Raw genomic sequence first — 9,548 nt, 5'->3', positions numbered from 1 at the left:
TGGTGCAATATCGGCCCACTGCAAGCTCTGCCTCCCGAGTTCAAGCAATTCTCCTGCCTCAGCCTCCTGAGTAGCTGGGACTACAGGCACCTGCCACCATGCCCGGATAATTTTTTTTGTATTTTTGGTAGAGACGGGGTTTCACCATGTTAGCCAGGATAATCTCGATCTCCTGACCTTGTGATCCGCCCGCCCTGGCCTCCCAAACTGTTGGGATTACAGGCATGAGCCACTGTTCCCGGCCCTACATTTAAATTTTTGATCCATCTGGAATTGATGTTACCATAATAACTGAAGTAAGGATCCAGCTTCATTTTTTTTCCCCAGTCAATTGATCTACCACTATTTACTGATTAATTGCCTTTCCTCACTGTTTTGAAGTGTTACCATTTCATATCTTAATTCTCATATGATTTTGGTTTCATTTATGAACTCTTCATTCTTATTCATTGATCTATTTTTCCCTAATGCCAAACCATTTTAATTATTATAGCTTTAAAATAGTTTTAGTATCAGTCAGCTAGTTCTTATTGTTTTTCATTTTCAACACTTTTTCTGACTCATCTTCATAATTAGTTTTACAAACAAACATTAATATTATTTTGTTAAGTTAAAAATTGCTATTTCAGTTCGGATTTCATTAAATGTATAAATTAACTTAGGAGGAAATGATATTTTTCTATCAAAGACCATAGTGTGTCTTTCCATTTGTTAAGTCGTTTTTAGTTCTGTCAATAGGTTATTAAAGAGTTTTTCATAAAAGTCCTGCAAATTACTTGTTATATTGATCTTTAGGATTCTTTTCAGTTGCTGTATTTTAAATGAGATCTTTTCTTTTACCACAATTTCTAAAAAGTTATGGTTTAGGAAAGGCTACTGGTTTTAAATAGTTACTTAGCAACTCATCTCTTCTCTGAATTCTCTTCTTGTTTTTTACTGTTTTCCAATTGGTTCTCCCAGGTTTTCTGGGCCTGGTATCCTCTTTCAGAATGTAAATTACCCCATAAGGTGTAATATTTGTCAGATCATTTATTGATTAATATTTGACTAGGCCTGTGTTATGCGAGGTTGTACTCCAGTTGTAAATGAGCCTGTACTTTCCTTCCTGGGTACTTCCCCTGGAAGTCCTGCTTCCCCACCTGAACCACTGCCTTTCCTCTCTCTCAGTTCCTACAACACCTGGTGCTCCCTCTTGTTTGTGAGATTTCATGTATCTTATTTCTTTATTCATCACTTCTCAGATCTTCACTTAAAAGTTATTTCCTTTGGCCAGGCGCGGGGGCTCATGCCTGTAATCCCAGCACTTTGGGAGGCCTAGGCAGGCCACTCACGAGGTTAGGAGTTCAAGGCCAGCCTGGCCAAGATGGTGAAACCCTGTCTCTACTAAAAATACAAAAATTAGCCTGGCGTGGTGGTGGGTGCCTGTAATCCCAGCTACTCAGGAGGCTGAGGCAGGGAATTGCTTGAACCTGGGAGACGGAGGTTACAATGAGGCGAGGTCGTGCCACTGCACTCCAGCCCGGGTGACAGAGCGAGACTCTGTCTCAAAAAAAATAGTCACTTCCTTCAAGAGACCTTCCCTGAGCCCTGGTTGATGGTACCATTTCCTTTGCTCTCCTCCCTAAAGGTCTTTGACTGTTGTCTTTTATAACACCCAGCATACTTAGAAGTGCTGCTGTCATACCTGTCTTCCTTGCTAGACTTCCGGTTCCAGGAAAAAGAGAGGCATGGCCTTCCTTGGTGCTGTAACTGGAGCTCCCAGACTGCTGGCACATATAGATGACCAAGGGGTATTTGTTGGATTGTAGCCTAAAACAGCCTGCTGCAAATCTGACATTTTTCGATGTCTTTGGTTTTACCTTAAAACTCAGAAGAGAGGCCGGGCGCGGTGGCTCACGCTTGTAATCCCAGCACTTTGGGAGGCCGAGGCGGGCAGATCACGAGGTCAGGAGACCGAGACCACGGTGAAACCCCGTCTCTACTAAAAATACAAAAAATTAGCCGGGCGTCGCGGCGGGCGCCTGTAGTCCCAGCTACTCGGAGAGGCTGAGGGAGGAGAATGGCGTGAACCCGGGAGGCGGAGCTTGCAGTGAGCCGAGATTGCGCCACTGCACTCCAGCCTGGGCGACAGAGCGAGACTCTGTCTCAAAAACAAACAAACAAACAAACAAAAACTCAGAAGAATTTTGCCTTCTATTACATACTATGTATTACTTTAAATCTAAAACGAATGTTTTTTTTTTTTTAAATGGTGGAGTAGATTAACAAACACAGCAGGGTTTCCATGGCTTTGTGAACAGCTAGAGATTTAAACTCTCCATCTTTAACTTAAAAGATGAATTAGCTTCTTAATGACCTTATATTATTATTATGGGCTGAATGTCTGTGTTCCCCCAAAATTCCTATGTTGAAATCTAATTCCCAATATAATGGTGTTTGGAAGAGGGGCCTTTGGGAGGTGATGGGGTCAGGGATAGAGCCCTCGTGAGTGGGACGAGTGCCTTACAAGGAGAGACTAAAGAGATGAGCTGTCTTATTTGTCATGTGAGCATACAAGGAAAAGATGGCCATCTGCAAACCAGTAAGCAGACACTCACCAAACACTGAATCTGCCGGCACCTGCATCTTGAGCTTTCCAACAAACTGACAAAGGCAATTAAGAACGAGGTTTTACTTTCCCCCCAAATATTTGTTGTGGGAATTAGCAGCCCCCAGTTTGTGATGGGTGAAAGAATCTCGTCATTCACAATTTTCTGTGGGCTCCTCCATGCCACCTGCGTGAGCCAAGGTCCTGATGAACAGTTAGGAATACCTGGGTGGGCTACAGGCCAGCAGAAGGTACAGCCCAGCACAAACACGCTGCAGACTCTGTGTGGCAATATGACAAAAATGTTTGATGAATAAAAAATGGCACTTCACAAAGATGAACTTCCCAAGCTTGGATGATAGACCCAGAGATGCTGAAAAAGAGCAGTCACCAAGAGGGATGGAGAGAGCCCAAGGGGACTGTGTGCAGACCTCCCCCAACTCACACCAGGAGCCCGGTGGGAAAGGTGCAATTCCAAGGAGGGAATTCTGTCTGCTTCAGTTCAGGGTAGAGGCTGGGCACCTGGGCGCCGAAGCCAGATGCCCCGTGTTCGTAATCACAGCACAGACACTTGCTAATAGAGTAATTATAGGCAAGTTAATTACTTTGCCTAAGCCCCAATTTCCTCATCTATGAAGGGTTGCAATAGAAACATGAAATAATGTGTATGAAGAACTCAGTGCCTTGCTTGTATTGCAATAAAAAATGAACAGATATTACTATTACAGATCACTAAACCAGAGCATTCAAAAAAGCTCAGTTTTCAATCCCAGATATTGATTTCCAGATCTGAGCTGGTTACTGATTTAAGAAGATGCCCAATCTAGTGAAGAGGATTGCCCACAAACATAATTTGCCCTTTGGTTTCCTTGCAGAATTTTCCAAATTAAAGCGAGCTTGACTTCATGAATATGACTTAGTTTACACACATAGGTAGAGCACTTTCCAGGAATTTGACATTACGTTAAAGTGGGAGAGCAGCAGAAGGATCCCAGTGCTCAAGGATCAAGGAGACAACAGGACATTTTTCTTCTACACAGCAAATCATCCTCCCTATTTGGGGCCTTCTATGAAATAGAAGAGATGATGTATTAAAACCTGTTCTTAGAGTCTAGGCTTGAATTCTGGCTTTGGCATAAATGTTCTAGGTGATGTTTGGTGGGTTATCTAACCTCTCTAAGCTTCAGTTTCTACATTTGTAAGGAAGGTATAATAACATAACCCCAGAGAGTTGTTATAAAGAGAAACACTTAGCACAGAACCTGTGTGTGTGTGTGTGCGTGTGTGTGTGTGTATGCCACACCTATATACAATGCAAGGGAATATATCTGTACATATATATGTGTACACACACATAAACACATACACACATAAACACACATGCATGCACAAATATTTGGGAAAGGAATTGAAAGTAAATATTTCGGGCCTAAGCAAACCAGTTCTATTACTATGCAGCCTCAGTTTCTCAGGAGAAATGTTGCAGACTCCCGCCTCCCCTGTCCTGAGCCTCCACTCTGGGCAGGCCTATTTGCTCCTCCAAGCACAGCAGCATCCCGCCCACACATGGATTAGAAGCCCTGCTTGGAAATCATTCCCATGATGTTCTTGAAATCTGCACAATTTTGCCATAAAAAATGCAGAAAGGTACTCACCTTCAATCCATGAGCATAGCTGTAAGAACTGCTTCTGGCCTCATGTCCTTTGAGGCAAGGGGCCTTATATTTTTCGTTTATTTACATATCTATTCTTCAGTGGCCAACTTTTATGTTGCTTTTGGTCTGTGTATTTCCCTGGGTATGATGAGAATCAACGCTGCAATGAATATCCCCATACTTTGGCCTTCTAATGCAAGTGTGAGGGTTCTCAGGAAATATCTAAAAGTGTTCTTGCTAAGTTTATAGTACACAGTAAGTGCATTTGCCACTACACTGGATTTTGCCAAGTTGCTTTCCAAATGTTTTGCTAGATTTCTTCCTGGGTACCTTTTCATTGGTATGGAAATTTTAAAAATTGTCATTTCAATTGTCACTGGTAGATAAAAATGTTATGGACTTTGATTTTTTAGAACTCTTATATATAACAAGTTTGCTGAGCTCTCACTCATTGTAATAATTTACCTGTAAATTCTGAGATTTTCCAGATGAACAGTCTTATTGTTTATGAAAAATATCAATTGAGTTTCTTCCATTCCAAACCTTATGCATTTCATTTCCTATTATGGTCATATAATATGGCAAAAAATCTACAGCACTATGTTAAATAAAAGCAAAACTGTGATAATAAATACCTTTGTGTTTTAAAAGCATGCTAAATGCTTTTAAATGTTTTGAATGTTTTAAAAGCATGCTAAAAAAAAAAGCCAAACAAATCTTTGCTGATAAAAATCAGAATAGTGATTGCCTTCTGGGTCAGAGTGGGCCAACTCACCAGAGTGTCATGAGAAAATGTTCTCCCAAAATGGAATTGTACGATAGTTTCTTCTTGGTCGTGGTTACATTTGTCAAAATTCACTGAACTGTACACTTAAGGGCTGTACATTTTACTGCCCATTTTCTTTTTGATTTCTAAGGGCTATTTATATATTAGAGATATGAGCCTTTTGGGATATAAGTTGCAGAAGTTTATTCCCAAAGTAAAATTTGTATTTTAAATTTGCTTATTTTTTGCATATAGAAATTTTATGTTTATGCAGATAAATTTTCAATCTTTTATAGTTATAGCTCAATCTTTTATTGTTTTATAGTTTCTGAATTTTGAATCATAGGATGGCTTTTCCCATGCCAAGGTTATAAAACAATTATCCTGTGTTCTCCTCAAGTCTTTCATTATAATTTTATTTTGTACATTTAAATCTTTAATTCATTCGTAATTCATCTGTGTATTGTTTGAGGTTTGGATCCAACTTCTTTTCCTACATGACTTCACATATTATTTCACGAATGAAATTTCTAATATTTCACCATCTTTATATTTTCAGAATAAACTTCTTTGTTATAATGTAATATTTCAATAACTTTCCAATTTTATTTTTATATTTTTGTATTTGTATGTGCACACACACACATATACATGCACCGTATGTGTGCAAATAGATGTAAATACGTATAAGCATAAACTTTTATGACTTACTGAAATTTTTCTTAAGATTTCTGCATCTGGTTTGTAAGTGCAGTGGGTCTGTATTTTCTCTTTCTTTCACTATCCTTTTTGAATTTTGGTAGTAAGGTCAAAACAAACTCATAAAAAGAATTGTGTAGATTTTCCTCTTCTTCAATTCTCTGAAACAGTTCTTAAAGCCATCTGGGCCTGGTGTTTTTTGTGGGGAAATATTTGACTACTGAACAAGCTCTTAGTTATGACTTTCATGTTCCTTCTTGAGAAAATTTTAACTTCTATTTTTCTATGAAACAGTTTTTCGTTTAACTTTTCCAATTTTTAAACTTAACACCATCCTCTAATAATTTTAAAAGTCTCTATTATATTCGTTTTACTTTCCTAGTACTGTTTATTGATGTCTTCTCTTTTTTTGCCCTCATTAATTTATTTAAAAACCTTAGGGTGCTCTGACTCAGCGTTTGTGCTGATTTCTTGAATTTCAGGGTTGGAGTGGGGTATAAAGAGAGAAATTGCACAGTAAGAACAAACTTCAGGAAAGAGTTTTCTAATGCCATGGGCAGGTACTGCCTATTTTGATTGGTCATCAAAAGCTCAGTTATTCCTTATTTTCCTCAACTGTAAGGTAGGAATATATTATAGTAGCTGCATGATGGAATGTTATGAGGATCAAATAAATTAATACCAAACATTTAAAATATTGTTTGTCACAAATAGAGCTGTCATTGATATCATTAGTTGTTGTTATCATTATGTGTAAAGGAGAAATAAAGTAACAAACCCAGGTTTGAAGAACTAGGGCCAAGACACTAAAAATATGTTGGTTGCGTGTTCTTCCACACTTGGTCCCTAGGTCCCCCTCAACCTACCTGGCCATCATTTTCCTCACACTGAATGCCCTCCCAGTCTCCATGGATAAATGCTGAATTACCATGGAGTGAAGAAGGAGGGCTTGAACATGGCCACATCTACTATTTCACAGGCTTTCTGGAAGTTGCATTCAAGCCTCACACAATCAGATTTAACATAAATGGCAGGGCTAGGTTAAAAGATACCGTTAAGTGTAGCCTTATCTTAATGCTTTCTAAATGATTAGTTTATTGAGCATTTAACTGGCTAAATATTTTCATAAGATGTATAAATTTATATGATGTATAAATCTTGAATGAAAAATATTAAGGCCATTGTCACCCCAATAGATAAAGTTTTGCTAAAAAGAAGAACAATGTCGTTTACTTGTGTTTAGGTTAAAGTTTATGTGCAGATATTGGCTTATCTGTCATTGGGTCTATCCATATATGCATATTGACCAACTGGCCTTTCTAGAGCTGTGCTGTCCAATAGAGTAACCAGTAGCCACATGTGGTTATTGAAATTTAAATGAATAAAAATTAAGTAGAATTAAAGAGTCAGTTTTTTCAGCACACTGGACACATTGCAAGGGTTCAGTCGCCACATTGGCTATTAGCTACAATATTGGACAACTCTAAATAATAGAACAGTTCCACCATCCCAGGAAATTCTAATGAACACCTCTGTTCTAGAGGGAGTTTCACTGATAATTAAAGTAGTAGTAGTTCCACCACAAAAGTACTAGTAGTTCTTGTACAGGTGCCTCAGGGAACAGAACACCTAGTTCTTACTAAAGCAGGCTGAATGCCTGTGGCTATGGCTAGCATGATTAAAAATAATTTGGTTTTCTGAGCAGGTTAAATAAGTGCTTTGGAATGTTATTTATCCTGAGAATCACCATGGAGAGTCCAAAATTCAGGAATTCTGAATTAGTGAAGCCCAAATTAATGTGATTTATTATATTCCCTAGGTCAATCTTGAAGGCTGCACTTCCTTTTTTTTTTTTTTTTTTTTTTGAGATGAAGTTTTGCTCGTAGCCCAGGCTGGAGTGCAATGGTGCAATCTCGGCTCACTGCAACCTCTGCCTCCCTGGTTCAAGTGATTCTCCTGCCTCAGCCTCCTGAGTAGTGGGATTACATCGTTCCTGGCCAGAGGTCACTTCTGACCCCATTCCCACCTTCTGCCACTCACATACTTGTTGATATAAATATCACCTATTTCCTGGTCACTATCAGCCCTAAAATATTTGTCAACTTTGGCCACTTTCCTAGAATAGACATCGGGCTTGTCATTGCTTTTGCCCTATAAGTGACATCTTTAGCAAAAGCACCTCTTCTCCAACAGTATCTGCCAGCCAGTGCCTGCAAGAATGGATAACTTACAATGTTTCCTGTTGCGTAGGAATCAAGTATCAGATCTACAAATGCTGAATGTGTCACAGGTGGAAGAACATTCTTCTGATGTACTCACAGCAAGTCACATGATACGGTGAAATACACATGACTCAGAATGAGGGCCAGGGGACCGTGGGGCTGGGGGTTCCTCCCGTGTTTGTCGGGTGCGGGATTAGCTAAGGAATGACAGCCAGCAAGAAGAGGGTGAGGCACCTAACATGTCGCTGCAACTCCTGCTGACCCCGATGTGCATGGGCAGGGTCCTTTGGAGAATCAATAATGATGAGGAAAAGGATCCCGTGGCTTTTACCAAAATATGTTTCTTTTCTCCAAGCATGGTGACATGCTTGCTAGCAGCTTACTCTTTCCTGTCTATCAAAGCCATTCTGACCATAAGTCCTGTTCCCCACACCTCTCCTCCCTCTCTAGGACTCATAAGAAGGGAACAAATAGGGTGTTGCTTTGTAAATACCTCATTTCAACTCACATTAAGCTGAGCAAAGCCAAGGGAAGCCAGGGGCAGAGGTCAAGAGAACAAAAGATCAGAAATCTTTGCCCATCACCACCAGGTCTACGATTAAAAGATGCAGACCTCAGAATATGCAGTGTTTTCCCAGATTTTCAACCCTTCCTGAGTATCTTTCCATCAATTGCCCTATCTAATTCATCACCATGTTTGCTCATTCCTCCTTCCAAGTACCTCTGAAATGTGTCCACTCTCACCTTCCATCACCCCATCGCAATGACCACCACCTCATTGATGTTAGATTGCTCTTAAGCTCCCCTCACACAACAGCCAGAGGATGATATTGAAAAAGACAAATCTTTCTTGCTTAGGATAAAGACAAAATTGATCAAATCAATCTGGTCTATTGGGACCTACCCGCCTGGCCCCTGCTACGCTCTCTAACCTCACTCCTTCAACAATGCAATCAAGCCCCACAGGCTTTTCTCAATTCCTCTAATAAGCCAAACTCGTTCCTGCTTCAGGGCCTTTGCACATGTGCTACCCTGTGCTTGACATACCCTCCTCCCAATTCCCTCCCTCCCATACTCAGCCAGTCACTGTAGTCGCCACCTCCTCTTTGTGTGTCATTTTACTCCTCAAACTCCTCTCTCCTGGAACTCAGTCACACTGAAGTTTTGAATCTATAGGAATGACTATTTGAAGAACTCTCTTTCCCATAAGATTTATAAGCTCCCAGAGACAATATTTTATCTTTTATTTACCACTGTATTCCCAGCTCCTAATACTATGCCTGGCAGTTGGGGCATGAGTAAATCTTTGTTGACTGAATGAAAAACAGTAACTTGGCCGGGCGCAGTGGCTCATGCCTGTAATCCCAGCACTTTGGGAGGCCGAGGCGGGTGGATCATGAGGTCAGGAGTTTGAGACTACCGTGACCAACATGGTGAAACCCCGTCTCTACTAAAAATTAAAAAATTAGCTGGGTGTGGTAGCACGCACCTGTAATCCCAGCTACTCAGGAGGCTGAGGCAGGAGAATCGCTTGAACGTGGGAGGCGGAGGTTGCAGTGAGCTGAGATCCCACCACTGCACTCAGCCTGGGCGACAGAGTGAGACTCCGTATCAAAATA

This window comes from Nomascus leucogenys, chromosome 18, assembly GCF_006542625.1.
Source record: "Nomascus leucogenys isolate Asia chromosome 18, Asia_NLE_v1, whole genome shotgun sequence".
NCBI lineage: Eukaryota > Metazoa > Chordata > Mammalia > Primates > Hylobatidae > Nomascus > Nomascus leucogenys.
The sequence above is the reverse complement of the archived record's forward strand: the minus strand, read 5'-3'. Positions refer to the sequence as shown.